Below are 22,089 nucleotides of genomic sequence, written 5' to 3' on the forward strand. Positions count from 1 at the left end.
ATGTACACTTGCAACTACCAAACCAAATCAGTAAACTGCATCTAACTTGGATAGGGAGGATAGCTGCATACCAAATGCAAATACTGCCTAAACTGTTATATTATTTCAGAACGTTGCCCATTCCTATCCCCCAAAAATTCTTTACTCAATTAACAAATAGCTTGAAGAAATATATATAGGCAGGAAAAAAACCTAGAAGCGCTTTAGCACAACTATATAAACCAAAACACCTTGGCGGGGTGGGCCTCCCCAACGCACAAGTATACTACGGAGCAGCAATCTTGGATCAAATGCGGTACTGGTTCTCTTGCCAAACTGATAATAGGTGGTCGGACATAGAATGTGCAATCACCCCAGGACATAATCTCCCAGCATTGGCAATAGCCGCCTGCATACACCATAAACCAGAAACGCCTCCCTATCCTACAGTGCAAGCCACTATTGCAGCATGGTCCTTCTTGACACACCATAAATTTGCTGATACCCCAATGCACAGACTAAAAATCCTGTTAGCGACATATGAATATCTAATCCCTAACATATCAACCCAATCCTGGAAAAAAAGAGGTGAACATTTTCTCACATTTGCGATAGAGGAGCAAGAGGTAATGGACAGATACCAAATGTTCCAAATAAAACACTATATAACAACTAACGCACTTAGGCCAATAGAAATACCTCAAACCCTATGGGACTACCTACTCACCAAATGCCCAGCAAAACATAAAGGGATACCTCTATTCTATAAATTTGCTAATCCCCTGTACATGCAAGCTAAACTACCTAACATGGTAAAATAGGAGCAAGAACTACAAAAAGAGTTTTCCTTACAGCAATGGAACTTAGCTGTAAAATACAATGGCAGATCCTCAGCATGTGTAGACCACCGGGATAATGCCCAAAAAATTTTGCATAGATGGTACCTAACACCTCTATGCCTACATAAAATGGATCCAAATAACCCTCCACTTTGCTGGAGAAATTGTCAATCTACAGGCAACCTACTGCACATACTGTGGAGCTGCAAGGTGATTACAACATTCTGGAAGGAAGTGTCTTCTCTTATTCAAGACATCACACAAACCACATTTACATTAGATTCCGCACTCCCATTGCTTAGCATCAGTATTGAACAATTTCCTCCACTACAGAGGAAGATAGTTGTACATATATTTGTTGCCCGCATATCTTTGGCGAAAGAATGGCGCTCTCAAACATCTCCAGACATTGAGGTAGTGATTTCTAGAGTTAATGCTCAAAATTTAATGGAAAAACTTCTTGCATGTAAGGAAAGAAGAGCTCAGGTTTTCCACAGATTCTGTTGGAGAACTTCACAACATGCCTCTCCACATTTGCGACTATAGATTTCTGTTTAACCCTTGCTGATACTCATTACAATGTAACTGGCCACCCAGTGATAGGACCAAACATTAGGAGTGGTCATGCTAGGAGTTGCCTTACCATTACTGTAAATGTGTACCTACTCCTGTATCTGCATATGTGTATTACGCAGCACCGAAAGTAGTATATCAATGTTTGTTTATTGATTAACAAAACTACACGTACCGAACTTACTGTACGCTCTATCTCCTGAGACCCTCAACAAGGTCCAAGGAGGGCTACTTTATATCTGTACCTTTGCAGAGCCTGCTCACAGTGTGTATCCAAAAGGGGTGACATGCTTTACCTCCTGTTGAGGCCAAGTTTTGTTTTGTTGCACTGTAAGTAGCTCACATGATAACAACGTTCTTACATCTGTAAGTTTGATATATGATACGTAAATTGTATATGGATTGTGATGAATGGAATGCTTCATATATTTTTTTTTTTTGCCACATCAGCGAGATAATTTCTCTGGGAGTCATTTTTCAATTATTAAAAATTCAAATTTGTCCCATTCTTTCGTCACATCATCGTGGCCATATAAATTCCATCAGTTTACACCTTATAACTTATCTAGGCGGTATTTGTTTTTCATATTTCCATTCACTCCCACATATTATTCCCCCCTCCCCCCTGACCCTACCCACCTCTACCCCGAGACCGTACCCATCCTGTTCCCCCCTTCTCCTCCGGGGTCTTCTCTTCTACCTCTGTTTCAGCCTCCCAGCACTCCTTTCCACTGGTCAGTGGGTCGCTATCTTTTCTCACTAGGAAATCCAAATCTCGGCGGCTCTCAGGGATTCCTTAAATTCGACCCAGGCTCTCCATTTTGTTTCAAAGGCCCCCATTTTCATCCCTTCACTAAACCTTAAGTATTCTAAGCTGTAAATCTCATTGATTCTATTAAACCAATCCCTCATCATGGGTCTTTCTCTCCTTCTCCAGTACTTAGGTATCAGGCTTTTGGCCGCGTCGGTGAGGTGTGGCAAAAGCGTTCTCAGATAAGCTTTAGTGGGCATTTCACTCATATTCACAAATAGGCAAACCCAAGGGTCGTCCGATAAGCTGATTCCAGTTATATCTTTAATAAATCCCCTCACTTCGCTCCAAAATATTTTAATTATCGGGCATAGCCACCAAATGTGAGCCATTGATCCTGTTTCCTTGCAGCCCCTCCAACAATATTGTGAAAATGTACTTTGAAATTTGTTTATACGGTCCGGGGTCAGATACATCCTAGCCAAACATTTAAAATTTAGCTCTAGGATTTTGCAGTTTACCGACATGGCAGATGCTTTTCTCAGAATCAATGACACTTCCGGGCCTGTAAGCTTCCTTCCTAGTTCCTTCTCCCATTTTTGCATGAACCCCGGGGCTTCTGTACTCCCCCGCCCTATTAACATTTTATAGATCTGGGAGAACCCGCCCTTCCTTTCTTTGTCCATACACATTTTTTCTAATGGGAGTAAATTCTCCTTCGATCTAATTGGTTGTGGTAGGGCTTCTATAAAATGACTCAACTGATTGTACCACCAAGTATTGATAACAAGTAGGTTTTTCTTGTCCTTTAGCTCTTGGAATGTACAAATTTTGTCCTGGTGCATTACATCTTTTAACTGTATGTTCTCATCTAGTAGCCACCCCCCCAAATCACTCCCCTATCCCTGGTGCAAAATAATCTGAATCCTTAAGTGAAATTAGAGGAGAGTTAAACCCCCAGTGCTCCCTTTTGTGCAAAGTGTCCCATATTTTTAGTGCGTGTCTGGTAATCTCGTGCGTTTCAGTACTTAATTTCCTTAGATGTGATGGAATCCAAATTATTTTATTCAACTTAGTGTCACTAATTTCCTTCTCCATTTTTACCCAGTGTTTACGTTATCTTTCGCCCAGTCTATTACTCTGGCGAGAGCTATAGCTTCATAATATTTACGGACATCTGGTGCTCCCCATCCCCCTTTACCTTTGGCTTTTATCAATTGTGTAAATTTTAATCGGGATATTCTTCCTCTCCAAATAAATCTTAGAAAAATCAAGTGCAATTTTCTGAGATGTTTGTGGGAGCGCTATTGGCAACATTTGCATTTTTTAATATGTAATTCTTGGCAGTACGACCATTTTATAGATATTTATTCTCCCCCCACCCCAGGATAACTGTCCTATTGAAATTCTATTGAATTCTTGCTTTACCTCGTTGAGAAGTGGGAGAAAGTTTGCTTGGAAGAGCGCCTCTCGTGAGGTTGTAATTTTAACCCCTAAGTAATTTAATTCTTTTTGCCCCCACAAAAAGGGGAAATGCTTTTGGTATGAGAGGTCTCTAGTTTTGCTAGCGTTGATGCTTAATGTTTCAGATTTATTTGAGTTAATTTTGAAGTTGGATAACTTCCCATACTCTGATAGTGTGGCCATTATATTCGGAAGGGATATCCTTGGGCGCGTTATATAGAGCAGAATATCGTCCGCAAACGCGGCTAGTTTGTATTCGTCTCTACCTATCGTTACCCCACTGATATCCGGACTCTGCCTAATCTTAGAAAGGAGGGGTTCAAGGGATAATACAAACAATATAGAGGAAAGTGGGCACCCCGTCTTGTACCATTATACATATCAAACGGCTCCGACAGGACTCCATTTTTCCTTACTCTCGCTGTGGGTCTGGAGTATAAAGCCCCTATCCTTTTACAGATCCTATCCCCTAGGCCGATCTCCTCTAGTGTGCCCATCATAAAGTCCCAGTCTACTCTGTCAAACGCTTTTTCAGCGTCTATTGACAGAAGTAGGCCTGGGACTCCACTCTGTTTAATCTGTTGCACTGATGTTGTCTCATCCTTGTTGGCCTGGCACAAACCCGACCTGGTCTGGGTGTATAATCCTACTTATTATGGGTTTCAGTCTTTCCGCAATCGCCTTTGCAAATATTTTCGTATCCACATTTAAGAGGGAGATAGGCCTGTAGCTTGAGCATAATGTACTGTCTTTGCCTTCTTTGGGAAAAATAGTTATATTAGCTGCCAGAGCTTCCTTTCTCATCTCCCCTTTATCCCCGATTTCATTCATATAAGAGCACATTTTTGGTATCAGGTAGTCTTGGTATTTTCTATAGTACAGCACCGTCAACCCATCCGGACCTAGGCTTTTACCCACTTGCATCCCTTTGAGCGCTTTTCTCAATTCCGCTTCGGTAAAAGGGGCTTCTAAGGTGGTTCGTTCGCTTCCTGATAGTTTGACCAAGCCACTATCTTTTTAATAATTTTTAATTTTCCCTTGTTTTACTTCCCTCTCCTCGGTGGTATTGTTTTTGTTTATAGCATACAGCTCCCCGTAAAACTCCTGGAAGGTCTTCGCAATATCTCTATCTTTGTAGGCAATCTCGCCTGATTTAGTTTTTATTTTATCGATATAATTATTATTTTTCTTCTTGCTTAAGACCTTAGCGAGGAGTCTACCAGGTCTGTTACCTCCTAGATATCTTTCTTTTTTAACACAGTTGTATACCTTACGGTTATCTGATTCAATGAACTCACGCATAGCCTCCCTGCTTCTATATAAGTCCACCAGTATCTCACTATCCCCAGTTTGCTTATGTTGTTGTTCTAACTCCTGAATTTTCTTCTGCAGGGCTAGTCTATCTCTGACCTGCCTTCTTTTCCTTTCTGATGCCGCCTTTATTATAATGCCTCTGATGTACGCCTTATGGGCCTCCCATACTATGGCCTCTGATGTTTCCCCAGTAATGTTCGTGTTAAAATAGAATTCTAATTCTTCTTTGATGCGCTTATCAATGTCTCTATCATGTAATAGGTCCTCATTTAATTTCCAGCTGTTGAAAGGGTGTTTACCTTTACCTAATTTCCACTGAAGGCTTACTGGTGCATGGTCCGAGAATGTTATTGACCCTATTTTTGTACTCTCCACTTCCTCGATATACCTGTGTTCTACCAAAAAAAAATCCAATCTAGAGTACGTCGAGTGCACGGGGGAGTAGATGGAATAGTCTCTTTCATTCGGATGTTGCAACCTCCAGACATCTGCCAGTTGGCATTGACGAAGTTTCTTTTTGAGTTTGTTCATCCATATCCCTCCGGTCCCCCGGGCACTCGACGTACTATCTTTGCCCGGGTCCAAGCATATATTAAAATCTCCTGCTATAATGGCCCTCCCACTCTTGAAGCCTTCAAACTTTGAGAGGATGTCAATTAAATACCTGCCGGGATTGATGTTCGGGCTATAGATATTTGCTAACGTACAGTCCTCCCCATTCAGATTGCCCTGGAGAAATAAAAACCGTCCCTCTGGGTCGGTCATTCTCTCCTCCAACCTAAACCTGACCTCTTTAGTTAAGCCTATCGCAATACCTTTTGAGCCCCTAGTCGGGGAATCCCCATACACCCACTTCGGGAAGTCTTTAGAGACTATTCTCTGGTTCTTACCCACGTACAGGTGCGTCTCCTGCAAGAAGACCACCTCTGCTTTGAGGAGTTTCAATTCTCCCAATATGTTCGCACATTTTATGGGGGAACCGATACCCCTCACATTGTATTAAATTAGGTTTATCCCCGTCTTCTCATTATTTATATCACAATGTAGGCTGAACATATCCTTATAATCCTAAGAGGTGGGGAACAGTGCACTATGTACAGGTCTCTTCCTTCCCCCACCCCCCCTTTTCTCTCCCTTATTCCCACCCAACCCTCCACCCAGACCCTCCCCTCCCCTCCCTTCCATCTGGGGGTAGCAGACCATCCCATGGCCCTATAAACCGTGGCCCTGCTGACTCCACCCGGCCCCTTAGAGGTTGAGCACGGGGGTGTCATCCTAGGATCCAATCACCTCCCCCGGGGATCCCGACCCAGCCCCCCCTCCTCCCCCAGCCCCCCATCCAAAACCGTACCCGCACCACCTCCCCCGAACTTGTTATATTACATAGTCCAGGACTTATCTTTCTATATTGATCATACTATCTCGTTTATCTTTGTTCATGAGCTTTTCATTTTAGAGACTGGTTTCCAGGTGGATGTCCCCTCTCTGCTATCTTGATTTGCTGTTCTTTCCCACCATCCCGAGATTTCAACCAATGGCACCTCCAGGCGGTGACAGAACCCCTGCGTCTCTTCGGGGAATCGCAATGTCGCTGAGCGCCCCTCTTTGCATCCGATCAGGCAGGCTGGGTAGCCCCATGAATATTGGACATAATATGCTTTAAGTTGAGCCAGGAGTGGCTTAAGAATTCTTCTCCTGGCCAACGTCTCCGCTGCTAGATCTGGGAAAATCTGTAGATTTGTCTCTCCGTACTTTACTGGATGGTTCTTTTTCATGCTGGACTTAATCCGCTCTTTGTCCTGGAAGTTATGAAATCTTATAATAACGTCCCATGGGGCATCCTCACTGACCTCTACGGGCTTTCTTATCCTATGAGCTCTATCCAATTTAATCTTCGATCTGTAATCAGTTGGATCTAACAGGTTTCCGAAGATTTGGTCGATTTTTTCTCGTAAATTCTCTTTGGCCCCCTGCGTCTCAGGGAGGCCTCTGATCCGCAGATTTTTCCTCCTATTACGGTTTTCCAATCTGTACCGTAGACTTCTCTGTTCTTTCTGAATCTCTTCCATCTGCTGTTTAAGATTTTTTATCTCCATTCCCTGCACGTCTATTGTTGCTTCCAGCTCTTCAACTCTTTTTAGAGTATGGCCCATGTCTTCGCGTATTGTTTCAATTTCTCCTTTAATTGATGTTTCCAATCTTGCAAACATTTCTGCCATCTCACTCTTTGTTGGTAATTGTTTGTTTTGCTGGAGGTCCATTGGCGCCTCTTCCATTACCTCGGAACCTGCAGTATGGGAATCCATCTCTGCCAGCTGTCTTCTTGTACTAATTTTGGGTAGGGGCTCAGGGGTTTTGTATTTAGACCCGCTTGCCTTTCCTGGGTTCACCCTGCCACTGTCCTGAACCATGTATTTCCTAATGGCGCCCGGGCTTACGCTTGTTCTACTGCTGTTGGCCGTGTTAGCTGTGGCCCCCTTCCCTCCCTTTCCCCTCATAGTACCGTTTACACTGCGGAGCCCTAGGGCAGATTACTAGGTATCCTACAGGTGGGGCCCGTGTAGTATGAAGTCTTCCCAGAGGGTTTCCAATATCAGGAGGGGGGATGTGCTTATTGATCTCTGGGGGGATTGAGCTATTGACCTTGATTGTATAGGTTATGTGAATCGTACGCCTTGGGTTAACTTTAATGGAATATCTCCTAAGCGTCCCCGAATGTCCCAATCGACACCCGGTGTCCTAGTCGGCCCTCGCTTCAGGGCGCCATTTGAGCACCTAGACGACCATTCACACTATACCCGGCTCCTCCCGAGGGTCTCTCGGGACTCTACAGGTGTCATGCTCAATAATCACAATGTCCTATCTTCCCCCACCTTTCAGTTTAGTGTTCAAGCTAAATAGTAGTAGGCCCCCCGGGAAACTGGTAATATGGATATTGTGCAACGCCAACCAAAGAGTTAATCTGTTCAAGCCCCCAGAGCCTCTTTGGGTCCGGTGTTCTTCGTACGGGGACCCCAATGAGGGGGCAATGAGCAAACTCTCCAAGCGTTCAACAGCCAAATATCCCAGCACTGAAATAGTGTAGTTATTACAGGTCAAAAATGAACTAGCAGACCAGCAGAAAAACACATAGAATAAATATTGTCCCGTTTCATTAACATAAGTCCCAGAATCCAGTTCTCTTTAGTTATGCAAAATATACTTGAACGATTAATGCAACTTATCAATCATCAGGTTTCTCGACCTCTCACAAGACCACTGTATGGGGAGTCCGGCTTTACACAGTTTAAGTGGCACACTTACCCCCTCAGCCGAGATTGCACGATCTTACCAGCCTCTTGTTCGCCGGAGGGCTCTCTTTTTTTTTTTTTCCTCGATCTCAGTACAAGCCTTCGCCTGGATCTCCATGCGCCTGTCAGCTGTTCGCTTCAGCGTGACTCACCACCGCCTGGATAGCCGCTCTCTTCATTCGCTCCCGGGCATGCCCCAAAGAAGCCTCACTATCGTTGCGGGGATCCGTGGCGGGGACACATTGCAGGGATCTGTGGTTCAGGGAGCCAGGCACCGGACCGGGGGGCGGGAGATCTACAGGGGGTGTGAAGCCGCCCTTAGCTGTCCGTCAGAGCTTGAGGGAGAGGCACCAGGCATCCCGGGATTCGGAATGCTTCATATATTACATGTAAGCTGTATAAACCAATACAAATCTATGGTTAAAAAAGAAATAATAAAAAATACGTTTGTCAGAACTCTGTGAATATTAGCAGCAAAGCAACTTCATTATTATAGCATTATAAAGAAGAGAATGCGCTGCATTGAGAGATTTCATAATTTGCCGCGTGACGAATGTGATATCGCCATTACGAATGCTAGTTTTACAAGACCAAGCTCTTCCGGGTCGTACTTGATTCCGAGCATGCGTGAACTTTTGTGCGACAGACCTGTGTACACACGATCGGAAAGACTGACAACAAAGTTTTGTTGGTGGAAAATTTGAGAACCTGCTAGCCAACAATTGTTGGCGGAAAGTCCGACAACAAGTATTCGATGGAATATACACACGGTCGGACTTTCAGCCAACAAGCTCACATCCAACATTCCCGTCGGAAAGTTTGATCGTGTGTACGCGGCATAAGACCAAAAGGATTTATTTCTTCCTTAATATAGCTCTCAAACAAATGTATGTGCCAATATAATGTCTACAGGCAAAGTATTTACTCCACCATGCCACTGCTAGCCCAATACTCCCCTAGAGGCACATGGAATAAATATGGGGCGCTTCAAATATAAATAAGTGTAACCAAAAAACTGTGTATAGCACAATAGTGGTGGAACCCTCCTACTGTGTTTTGTGCTGCACGAAACAAGTGTAACCAAAAAAACTGTGTATAGCACAATAGTGGTGGAACCCTCCTACTGTGTTTTGTGCTGCACGTAACAAGTGTAACCAAAAAACTGTATATAACACAATAGTGGTGGAACCCTCCTACTGTGTTTTGTGCTGCACGTAACAAGTGTAACCAAAAAACTGTATATAGCACAATAGTGGTGGAACCCTCCTACTGTGTTTTGTGCTGCACGTAACAAGTGTAACCAAAAAACTGTGTATAGCACAATAGTGGTGGAACCCTCCTACTGTGTTTTGTGCTGCACGTAACAAGTGTAACCAAAAAACTGTATATAGCACAATAGTGGTGGAACCCTCCTACTGTGTTTTGTGCTGCACGTAACAAGTGTAACCAAAAAACTGTGTATAGCACAATAGTGGTGGAACCCTCCTACTGTGTTTTGTGCTGCACGTAACAAATAACACACATTAAATGAATAATTGTGACATTCACGTGAAACACTCTGTGAAATCACTGCATTCCATGCTGTGACATCTCAAAACATTAAATGACAGTCCATATGAATCAGATCCATCCAAGAGGAACTGCTTGTGATCACATCCAGTGTAAATCAGCTGCATACATTTAAGTGTCTTCGTGTGTCTTCCACCTCACCCCTGTGCTCAGTGAATCACACCCTCCAGAAATGCACTCACCGAGTTACAATGCCAGCACTTTCATGCAAGGCAAAAAACGCAAGTTTTACCACACTCAGGTGTAAAAAATGGCAAGATACGTGTCCAGGAGGATAGTTGTTATATGGATCCACATGTAAGAAAATAAAATGCTCCAATAGTGTAAACCAGCAAAACTATTTATTAAAACCACTGCAACCTTCAACTGATGCACTCACATTGTACAAAAGATAAAACAGCAGAAATCATTTGTGGATCACATCAATCTTCAAGCAATCTTCAAACAGGTGTAACTCAAATAATAAACAACTGGTGGTCACGGCGGACCCGAGGTGTGCTTTCTCTGGGCTGCAGTATCACTGCAATCTCACCCTCCCTTCAGCTCTCCTCCGCTCCTCCGTCCACTAAAACTTCCTGATTCCTGTGTAGTTCAACTGCGCTGTGTGTCACGTCTCACAGCCACGCCCCCGACATGTTTCGTCATGACGAAACATGTCGGGGGCGTGGCTGTGAGACGTGACACACAGCGCAGTTGAACTACACAGGAATCAGGAAGTTTTAGTGGACGGAGGAGCGGAGGAGAGCTGAAGGGAGGGTGAGATTGCAGTGATACTGCAGCCCAGAGAAAGCACACCTCGGGTCCGCCGTGACCACCAGTTGTTTATTATTTGAGTTACACCTGTTTGAAGATTGCTTGAAGATTGATGTGATCCACAAATGATTTCTGCTGTTTTATCTTTTGTACAATGTGAGTGCATCAGTTGAAGGTTGCAGTGGTTTTAATAAATAGTTTTGCTGGTTTACACTATTGGAGCATTTTATTTTCTTACATGTGGATCCATATAACAACTATCCTCCTGGACACGTATCTTGCCATTTTTTACACCTGAGTGTGGTAAAACTTGCGTTTTTTGCCTTGCATGAAAGTGCTGGCATTGTAACTCGGTGAGTGCATTTCTGGAGGGTGTGATTCACTGAGCACAGGGGTGAGGTGGAAGACACACGAAGACACTTAAATGTATGCAGCTGATTTACACTGGATGTGATCACAAGCAGTTCCTCTTGGATGGATCTGATTCATATGGACTGTCATTTAATGTTTTGAGATGTCACAGCATGGAATGCAGTGATTTCACAGAGTGTTTCACGTGAATGTCACAATTATTCATTTAATGTGTGTTATTTGTTACGTGCAGCACAAAACACAGTAGGAGGGTTCCACCACTATTGTGCTATACACAGTTTTTTGGTTACACTTGTTACGTGCAGCACTAAGCACAGTAGGAGGGTTCCACCACTATTGTGCTATATACAGTTTTTTGATTACACTTGTTACGTGCAGCACAAAACACAGTAGGAGGGTTCCACCACTATTGTGCTATACACAGTTTTTTGGTTACACTTGTTACGTGCAGCACAAAACACAGTAGGAGGGTTCCACCACTATTGTGCTATATACAGTTTTTTGGTTACACTTGTTACGTGCAGCACAAAACACAGTAGGAGGGTTCCACCACTATTGTGCTATACACAGTTTTTTGGCTACACTTGTTACGTGCAGCACAAAACACAGTAGGAGGGTTCCACCACTATTGTGCTATATACAGTTTTTTGGTTACACTTGTTACGTGCAGCACAAAACACAGTAGGAGGGTTCCACCACTATTGTGTTATATACAGTTTTTTGGTTACACTTATTTATATTTGAAGCGCCCCATATTTATTCCATGTGCCTCTAGGGGAGTATTGGGCTAGCAGTGGCATGGTGGAGTAAATACTTTGCCTGTATACTTTATAATTTAAAGGGGCAGCTGTTCCTATTTTCGCTTGTTTTTATCGATTCTCACGTTTTCATTACATTTTATACACACCATTTAACACTGGTCAACACTATTTGTGAGAGTAAGGAATTGGATGTTTTGGGTGTTCACCACCTAATATTGGTTCACACCACTATTTGAGTTTATTTAGAGGCATTGGCGCGGTGGGGGTGTCTGTTTGGTGGAAGGGCGCTCTAGTGAGGATACCCAGTGTTTATTATCCAATATAATGTCTGTCCAAAATCCTTCAAATACCCTGTCATCCGATTATCCCACTCCTTCCAGCCATTTATAGTGTATAACCATGTAACCAATTAAGGATGATGAAAAGCACTTTGATATAGCAAATAGCCTCCTAGGGTGAATGCGGGAGAAAACCGGGTATTTGCAACCCATAATTGCAATACAGCAAAAATTGGGGGTAAAGTGTATACATGTGTAGTAAGCACAGTAGTTCTTTAATAGCCCGGGTAATAAAGCACATTAGGAAACAAATAACATTTTCAATGTATTCTTGCATTGCATTGATAAACAAAAAATATAAAATCAGTAGGCTAACATTACCATTATTATTCCTTATTTAACCTCTTGCCGACCGTAGGATGTCCCTGGATCCCCTTAGGTTACTGTGGTTATTAGAGTTGCCACCTCATCCCTTTAAACCCGAACACTTATTGATTACACAGGTTCTGTGGCTGATTAAGGTGGTAATTAAAACTCACTTGGTGCCTTATCTGCACTAAATTAGTCTCAGAACCTGTGTAATTAATATGTGTTCGGGTTTAAGGCTAGGTTCACACTGCTGCGAATTCTATTGCGAATTTGAGCCGTTGCGATCGCTCAAATTCGCAAGTCATTTAAATTACATAGATTAACATTAGTGCCGTTCACATCGACGCGTTGCGAATATAACCTGCGTGAAAAAAAGGTCCTGTGCGAGTTTACTGCGTTGCGTTGCGAATTTAGTCTCCATAGACATCAATGTAAATCGTTCTTGAATCGCATTGATTGGTTCACATATGTGCGAATTCCACCACACTACTCTCCACAAAAACCAGGAAGTACACAGGAAGTTAAGACCCTTTTTTTTTTTACATTATGATTCCATTGGCTAGACTATCAATCGCAGCTATATCCAACTCCTGAAATTCGCGGTAAAATCGCGGTAAATTCGCGGTAAAATCGCGGTAAATTCGCGGTAAAATCGCGGTAAATTCGCACTGCAGCAGTGTGAACCTAGCCTAAAGGGATGAGGTGGCAACCCTAGTGGTTATACCAGGATGATGCTGAACAACCACTCAATCACTTTTGTGGGTGGCGAAAGGGGGTCTCCCCTGCTGCCGCAACCTTTTCCGGGTTGTGCCGTCTGATTGCTGAGCCCGGGAGCAATGAGAACAGCGGCCCTACACAGAGAGAGGAACTGACGTTGTCTTACCCCGGAAGCAAGGAGGATTTCATCACTTCAGGCTTCGGCTCCTTGTTCACCTGGCCGTTAGCAGCCAGGAAAGCAGACAATCACACCAATCTGTGTCTGATTGGCTGCATTGGAGGCCAGAGGAGAGATTTGGGGTCTAATAGACCTCAGATCACTCCATAAAGAGGACCTGTCATGGCCCAGGCTGTCACAAGTGATGTTATTCATCCCTTGTGATAGCAATAAAGTTAATACAAAAACAATTAAAGACAGTGTAAAACATTTTTTGGAGATAAAATAAATAAAAAAAAATTTTAAAGCACCTTGTCTCCCAATGCTTTTGCACAAATGCAAACACATACATAAGTTCCACTCTCATATGTAAATGGTGATCGCACCACACATGTGAGGTATTGTCACGAATGTCAGTAATGTCAGTCAATAATTCTAGAACCATGCCTGCTGTGTATCTCTAAACTGGTAACCTTTAAAGGCGTTTAAAGCATCACCAATGGAGAATTTTATCTACCTTAGTTCGGCACCATTCCACGGGCCGAGGCAATTTTAAAGCGTGACATGCTGGGTATCTATTTACTCAGCATAACATCATCTTTTATATTGTACAGAAATTGGGTATTATATTGTGTTTGTGTGCAATAAAATGTAGTGCATTTGTGAAGTGTAAAGTGTATTTGTTCCAAAAAAATTGCATTTGAAAAACTGCTGCGCAAATAGTGCGTTGACATAAAAAATTGCAACACCCCTCATTTTATTCTATGGGGACTCTGCTATAATGTATGTTAATCTTAGTAATTTTTTAGCAAAAAAAGTATATTTTTACATGTATGTGAGAAGTGTCAGAATTGGCCCGGTAAGCAAGTGGTTAAGCATGTACATTGTAATTTTTTATTCTGATGTATCATTTCTGTGTTGTATGGGCCTCTATAATTAATTATTGTTTTATCAAATCTGTATTTGCATACAAAACAATTGTTTTATTTCCATTATTCTGTTTTTATTTTAGAAATGTTTTTTGTAAAGGGTACAGAAGCATTGCTGATACACTGTTCAGATTCGCTTAAATTTGCTGCATGTTCTACTTCAACACACGTGGTAAGGAGCTTTCTCACTCTACAACATCAGGAGCTGAGACAGGACAAAGTGTACAGCAGTGATGATCGCACAGCTCCCCTATGCTTGTGGACATGATGCTAATTGATCCTGCAGATGTCTGCTGCAGCATTTTGAAGGTCAAGCAAGATCAGATGCTAATACTGTGTGAGTATTTTACTTCAAGTGCATAATCTGCAGTGTTTGCATTTTTCACATTTGTGTGTTTCCTTTTTTATTTTTAGTTATGAGAAAATTAATCAAATTCTTGGCTTCTGAAAATAGTTTTTAATTTTATAATTTTATTCTTTTTTGTGTAATGCAATTTTTTTTATAAATAATGTAGAATGCCTTATTCTGTTGTAATCTAAGCTAACCATTGGTTATACAAATGATCGGAAAATGTTATTGTAAAGTGCAAGTACACTTGGAAAAAACAGTTTTCTATTGTAAAAGACTAATTACAGTGGTACTTTAACGTTTGTGAACCCTTTTGAAATTTGTAATATTTCTGCATGTATTTGACCAAAATCATGATGTGTTTTTCAAGTCCTAGATAATGAAAGACAACCCAATTAAGCAAATTAGTTTAATAATAATAAGTGTTCATTTACTGTATTTCTTAATAGTATGTTCAATAATCAAAACTTATTGAACATAGAGTTTTTGTGTGTAGCAAACGTTTGTGAACCATAAAGGGTTTGCCCCCTATTTACATAGGTTGGACTTGATGGACTTGTGTCTTTTTTTTCAACCTCACCTACTATGTAACTATGTAACAGCAACTAAGCGTTTCCAGTTAATGTTGGCCAGTCCTTAAAGCTGGCCATATAATGTGATTGTAGATTGTACAATCTCCTTCAGATTTAACTGCCATGTAGGGGCCTGCCTGACTAGATACAAACTGAACAGAATATTTATGTTTGTCTTCATATTACATAGTCTTTGTGCAGATGTTGTGAAATTAGGTTGTATAGAGTATGGCCAGCTTTAGGCTTGATTCACATCTATGCATGTTGCTTTTGAGAATTTCTGCAGTGCTTTTTGCAGTGCTTGCCGTGTTTTTGGACACAGGTTCTTACCGTGATTTTGCCACAATTTGCGTTTTTTTTTTTACGCTGTATATAGCTGGTTGCTAAGGGGGGGGGTCGGAAATCTGGCCACAGCATCCTTAACAACCGATGAGTCATCAGCTGTCAGCGGGCTTCCCCGCTGAATGTAAAAGAAAAAGAATTGCCGGCAAAAAGAAATCGTGTAAAAAAAAAACAGCATGGGGTCCCCCCCAGGTCCATACCAGGCCCTTGGGTCTAGTATGGATTCGGAGGGGACCCTCATGCTAAATTTTTTTTTTTTAAATGACGTGAGGTCCTCCCCAAAATCCATACCAGACCCTTATCCGAGCATGCAGTCCAGCATGCCCGGATCCCGGCCCCCCTATGTGAATGAGTATGGGGTACATTGTACACCTACCCATTCACCAAAAAAATAGTAGTGTAGTGTGAAAAAATACAGTAGACAGTTTTTGACAAGTCTTTTATTAAAAATATCTGCTTCTTCCTCCATCTTCTCCTGCATCTTCATCCTCCTGGCTTCTCCTGCTTCTTCTTCCTCTCTTCTTCTTTCTTCTGTCTTCTTTGTCCCGTGTTCTTCTTCCTCTACTGCCTACGACCCTCATCCGACGCTGCGTCCTGCTAATCTGTCTGCGCTGATGTCAAGCATTTCTTAGATAACGATGGGGGCGTGGCCATCAGATTACATCATGCGAGGCCCCACCCCCCTGTGACGTCATGGACCCATCATGCCCTGGGTGGTGACATTACAAGCGGTGGGGCCTCCGGATGATGTAATCCGATGGCCACGCCCCACCATTATCTAAGAAATGCTTGACATCAGCACGGACAGATCAGCAGGATGCAGCATTGGAGGAAGGTTGTCGGTGGCAGAGGAAGAAGAACACCAGACAAAGAAGACAGAAGAAAGAAGAGGAGCGGAAGAAGAAGCAGGAGAAGCCCCGGAGGATGAAGATGCGGGAGGAGATGGAGGAAGACCGGAGGAAGAAGCGGGGTAGAGAAAGATATTTTTAATAAAAGACTTTTCAAAAACTTTCTACTGTATTTTTTTGGTGAATGGGTAGGGGTACAATGTACCCCATACTCATTCACATAGGGGGGGGGAATCTGGGGGCCCCCTTGTTAAAGGGGACTTCCAGATTCCTATAAGCCCCCCACCCACAGACCCCGACAACCACCGGGCAAGGGTTGTCGGGAAGGGGCCCTAGTCCCTATCAACATGGGGACAAGGTACTTTGGGGTGGGAGGCATAGAGCCCCCCCGGCCCGAAAGCACCCATCCCCCCATGTTGAGAGCATGCGGCCTGGTATGGTTCAGGAGGGGGGGCGCTCGCTCCTCCCTTCCCTTTCCTGACCTGCCGGGCGGCATGCTTGGATAAGGGTCTGGTATGGATTTGGGGGGGGGGACCCCATGCCATTTTTTTTTAAATTATGGCGTGGGGGGTCTTCTCTGAATCCATACTAGACCCAAGGGCCTGGTATGGACCTAGAGGGGGACCCCACGCTGTTTTCTTCACAATATTTTTTTTAGCCGGCAATTCTTTTTTTTTTACATTCAGCGCGAAGCAAGCTGACAGCTGATGACTCATTGGTTGTTAAGGACACGGTGGCCAGCTTCCCGCCCCCTCCTTAGCAACCAGCTGTGAAATAAAAACGCATAATCTTGGCTAAATCACGTAAAAAAATTGCAGTAAAAATGCAGTACTTGCGTTTTGGATGCGGGTCCATTGAAGTCTATTACATGCAAAATGCTGCATTTTGTGGGAAAAAAAGTCCCCAACTCTTTCCAAAAATGCAGAGGCACAAAAATGCATTTATGTGAACATGTTCCATAGGAACCTATGTTAAAAAAAAATTCCCTGCATTTCTGCAAAATGCATCAAAAAACGCATTAGTGTGAATAGAGCCTTACACTGGCTTGCAGGATTTCTAGTCTGTCTCTGTTTACTGAACAGCTTCAACTCTGGTTTGTTAGTGGGCTTCTTGCTTGTTTAAGATTTTCCCCAACGTTACTATAGAAGTCAGGGTTTTGACACACCCATACCAAAACATTTAACTTTCTTCTGCTTTAACCATTCTTTGGTAGATCAACTTGTGTATTGAGGGTAGTGGTCTTGCTGCATGACCCACTGTCTCTCGAGCTTCAGTTCTTGACCATTTTCCAAAAAGTTTTATTTTGGTTTAATCCATCTACAGAACATATTGCCAGAAGCCTTCTGTCCACATGGTCTTTACATGTAGATGAGCAGCAATGTTGTTCTTGTTGGTGGTCTTCTTATGGCAAACTCATGAATACTGGCACTCATCAATTGCAAGAGAGGCCTTTAAATGTTAGATTCCTTAGACATTAGCCTTGGATTCTTTATGATCTTCCAGAGTATTTCATACCTTACTTTTAATGTGACCTTTGTTGGTGTTAAATATATACAGTAGTGTGTGTGATTGTATGTATATCTGTACAAAAGCTCCTTTACATGATTTCAAGCTAGTCAGCCTGGTCACCAACTACAAGAAACCTCATACCTCCTGTGCTTGCCAACAAGGATTTCTCCACCAAGTACTAAGTCATGTTTTGCTTTGGGATCAAATACTTATTTTACTTAAAGAAATGCAACTTAATAAATAGCATTTGTTGCATGTGTTTTTGCAGGATTTTGGTTAATATTCACAATATTCATATTCATATTCATATTTAAAATACACCTATGATAAAAATTATAGACCCTTTACTTCTTTGTAAGTTGGCAAACTTATAAAATCTGCAGGGAATCAAATAATTATTTTTCCCACTGTACATAGCATAGCACAAACAGAGAGCAGACTCACCTGGAGGCAACCCTTTTCTCCTTAACCACTGCAGGAACATTTACGTCGGCAGAATGGCATGGACAGGCAAATGGGTGTACAGGTACGTCCCTATAAATCCCTGCCGCGAGCTCTGTGAGTGTGATCGCGGGTCCCACGGCCTCGATGTCCTTGGGGATACCCACGATCGTCTCACGGAGAGGAAGAACCGTTCTGCCTGCTCCCTGTGATCAGGAGCGGTGATCAGTGTCGTGTCACACGTAGCCTATCCCCCCTACAGTTATAATCACTCCCTAGGACACACTTAACCCCTGCAGCGCCCTCTCCTGGTTAACCCCTTCACTGCCAGTCACATTTACACAATAATCAATGCATTTTTAAGCGCACTGATCGCTGTATAAATGTGAATGGTCCAAAAATAGCGCCAAAAGTGTCCGTTCCGCCATTACTAGTAAAAATTAAAATTATTAATAAAAATGCCATAAAGCTATCCCCTATTTTGTGGACGCCATAACTTTTGCGCAAGCCAATCAATAAACGCTTATTGCGATTTTTTTTTTTTTTACCAAAAATATGTAGAAGAATACGTATCGGCCTAAACTGATGTTTTTTTATATATTTTTTGGGGGTATTTATTATAGCAAAAAGTAAAAAATAATGGTTTTTTTCAAAATTGTTGCTCTTTTTTTGTTTATAGCGCAAAAAATAAAAACCGCAGAGATGATCAAATACCACCAAAAGAAAGCTCTATTTGTGAGGAAAAAAGGATGTCAATTTTGTTTGGGAGCCACGTCGCACGGCCGTGCAATTGTCAGTTAAAGCGACGCAGTGCCGAATCGCAAAAAGTGCTCTAGTCTTTGGCCAGCCAAATGGAACGGGGCTTAAGTGGTTAAAAGTACAGCAACACATCAGAAGCCCAGACCTCACTTTTGCAAGGCATCTAAAGACTTTCAATGCTTGTCTGCTTGTCTACACCAAATCTAAGAAGGGCAACAGTGGCAGACTCTGATCTGTTGGAAACTAGAAAAAAAATTAAACAAACACAGGACAGGGCAGTAAAAAAAAATTACAAAAGGTATCGGACACACTTTCAAGCTAGTCATCAAACCTAAATCCAAAAACAACTAAGCTGCCCTAACCTACTCAGGTTAGTACTCTAAAGGCTTATTGAAACAGAAGGCATTCACATTTCTCATTCCACATCCCAAAAAAAGAGAGGAAAATCCCTCTGTGCAGGAAAATTGCACAGCCATGCAAATCATTTTTTATTTTTATTTTTTGGACATTCAGAACCACTGCCCCCTGAAGTATAGAGCCTACTGCAATAATCATTCCTTTATGCCTCTGAAGCCAGATACACATCCAGAACTGCTGGTGTATAGTGCATATTTATTGCCTGTTGAAGTGGAGGGGGACTGCTGCCATAATTGTTCCCTTGTGCCTCAAAAACCAGAAACCCATACGGGACTGCTGGTGTAGAGTGCCTGATCTTTATAGAGCAATTTATTGCAAACCGCATACAGATGTTATATGCTTTGTGGCCATTATCCATGTAGTGTATCAAAAAATAGCTTCTCTAGAGTCGGGCTTGGGACCCAACGAGATAGTAAAAACATATAGATTATACTGAGAAGGGAATTGGTATGTAACACAGTAAAGCCTTCTTAAAACAAGGGAATCTCGCATGTCCCAAAAGTAATAGGACTATGCCTCATTTCAGTACAGTGGGCAGAATCATGCAATTTATTTCTTTATGCCCCAACAACCAGATGCACATCCAGAGCCACTTATACGGTATATAGTGCAAACGTATTATCCGTTGAAGCATAGGGACCATCTGTAGTAGATACCCTATGATGTTACATATTATGTTTTATTTATATATCTGTATATGTGTTTAGCAAACAGAACCATATTTTTAATTAAACAATACATACATAGTTGGTAAGGTTGACTAAAAAGTCTCAGTGGTGCCTAAGCCGGGGAAGAACCCTGAAGAATGCTCTTCATACTGCCCAATATCACTCAATGTGAATGCAAAAATTCTGGCTAAGATTTTGGCCAATCACTTATCCGGAGTATTGGAACATGTCATTCATGTTGATCAAACTGGGTTCATGCCTGGGAAGGGCACCGATATCAACCTCCGCAGCCTCTTTCTGGATCTTTCTATTCTCCATGATAATTGTGGATAACGGGTCATAGCGTCTTTAGACACCGAAAAGGCGTTCGATTCAGTGGAATGGGGTTTTCTTTGGGAGGTGATGGGTAGATTTGGGTTCAGATCCAAATTTCTTCAGTGACTGAAGTTGTTGTACAGTTCCCCTAGAGCTAGGATATGTACCAATAATAGAATTTCTGGGTTATTTCTGTTACAGCGGGTAACCAGGCAAGGGTGCCCCTTGTCCCCTTTCCTATTTGCCCTAGCCCTGGAACCTCTGGCAATTCTTATTAGGGACTCTGACTCGGTCATGGGTTTAAGGGCAGGGCCCTTGGAGGAGAAGATATCTTTATACGTGGACGACGCTCTGCTCTCTTTGCAAGATGACGGTCCCTCTCTTAGTTCAGCCCTGGGCCTGTTCAATGAATTTGGCCACTTCTCAGGGGTACGTATCAACTGGGATAAATCCACGCTATTTCCTCTTGATCCCCAGGGGCAAACAGATAACCTGACTACCCAGTTGATGTGGGTTGAACAATTTAGATACGTGGGCATCCAGGTTGAGAGGGATTTAGCTAGGTTTTCTGACCTTAATGTACTCCCGCTGCTGTCCCAACTTCGGGAGAAGTGTGCGGGGTGGGCGTCTCTGCCGCTAAACCTGTTGGGATGCATTAATCTCCTCAAAATGATCTTCCTCCCTAAATTCCTGTATGTCTTTAGCAATTGCCCAACCTGGATGCCCAGTGTATGGGGGGTCACCGTTCCCAGATTGTAAGATCAACGCTAATTCTCCTGGTGCATTGTGTGCTACCAGAGCTTGGGGTGTACTTCTGGGCTGCTATCCTAGTCACTGTTCGATGGTGGTTTATGCAATCCAGGGCAAACGCAGCAGCATGTCTTGAGGCTGCCGTACTGGGACCCCTTGGGGAGGTGGGCAACCTGGTATATCGTGGACAACGAGCGTACCCTGACCTACCACATTCCACCAGGGCTACGCTTAGGGTTTGGTCAGTGGCCAGGGAACCTGGCAGGTGGCTTCCTGTTACCCCACTATGGGGCAATCCCAACCTTCCGCATCTTTGTTCCATCCTTGACCCTCAACTTTGGCCTAGGTATGGGATAAAGACTTTGCGTGACATTTTGGTAGTGGCCATTTTTCTTCCTTTTGCAGAACTTAGCGGCAGATTCCATTTGCCAGGTTGGATGATCTTCAGATACTTTCAGCTGCGTCATGCGATACGTGCTAATTTTCCTACTCCACCTAATCTTAAAATGGATACTCTAGAGGAGCTACTGGCCCAAGACTCCCTATCCAAACCTTTATCTGCCCTATACTTTGACTTGCTTAGTGTAAACTCTCCAAAGATAGAACGCTTATGGGATAGATGGAAGGCTGATGTACCCGACCTAGACAGGGCGGACTGCTTGAGAGACAGTGCCAAACTGTTGATCTCTTCCCGGGATAGGCTAATCTGAATTAAATTCTTACATAGGGTTTTTTACGCACACCCCCCAGAGACTGCATAATATATATCCTCAAAGATCCCAGGACTGTACTCGTTGTGGGGGGGATGTTGGCACTTTTATGCACATGTTTTGGACCTGTCTGAACGTTACCAGCTTCTGGGGAGAGGTAATTGACCTTATAAATTTCTGCCATCAACTGGCCCTTCCACTTACTTCTGAGTTGCTGCTAGAGGCCTAGAAACACCAAATTGCTAATTTTTTACTTGCTATACTATGTTAAGAGATATTATCCTTAAGTGGAAT

General features: G+C 42.8%; 1 long non-coding RNA gene across 6 annotated transcripts in view; it reads left to right on the forward strand.

Moving 5' to 3' along the window:
- Positions 1-22,089, forward strand: part of LOC141117248 (uncharacterized) — a 429,977-nt gene that overhangs the window by 185,245 nt on the left and 222,643 nt on the right. For all 6 annotated transcript variants that reach the window (XR_012237130.1, XR_012237125.1, XR_012237129.1 and 3 more), the window contains one exon: positions 14,199-14,452. This is a non-coding gene — a long non-coding RNA (uncharacterized lncRNA). The remainder of the gene's footprint in view (positions 1-14,198; positions 14,453-22,089) is intronic.

The sequence above is a fragment of the Aquarana catesbeiana genome, linkage group LG13 (assembly GCF_042186555.1).
Source record: "Aquarana catesbeiana isolate 2022-GZ linkage group LG13, ASM4218655v1, whole genome shotgun sequence".
NCBI classification, from domain to species: Eukaryota; Metazoa; Chordata; class Amphibia; order Anura; family Ranidae; genus Aquarana; species Aquarana catesbeiana.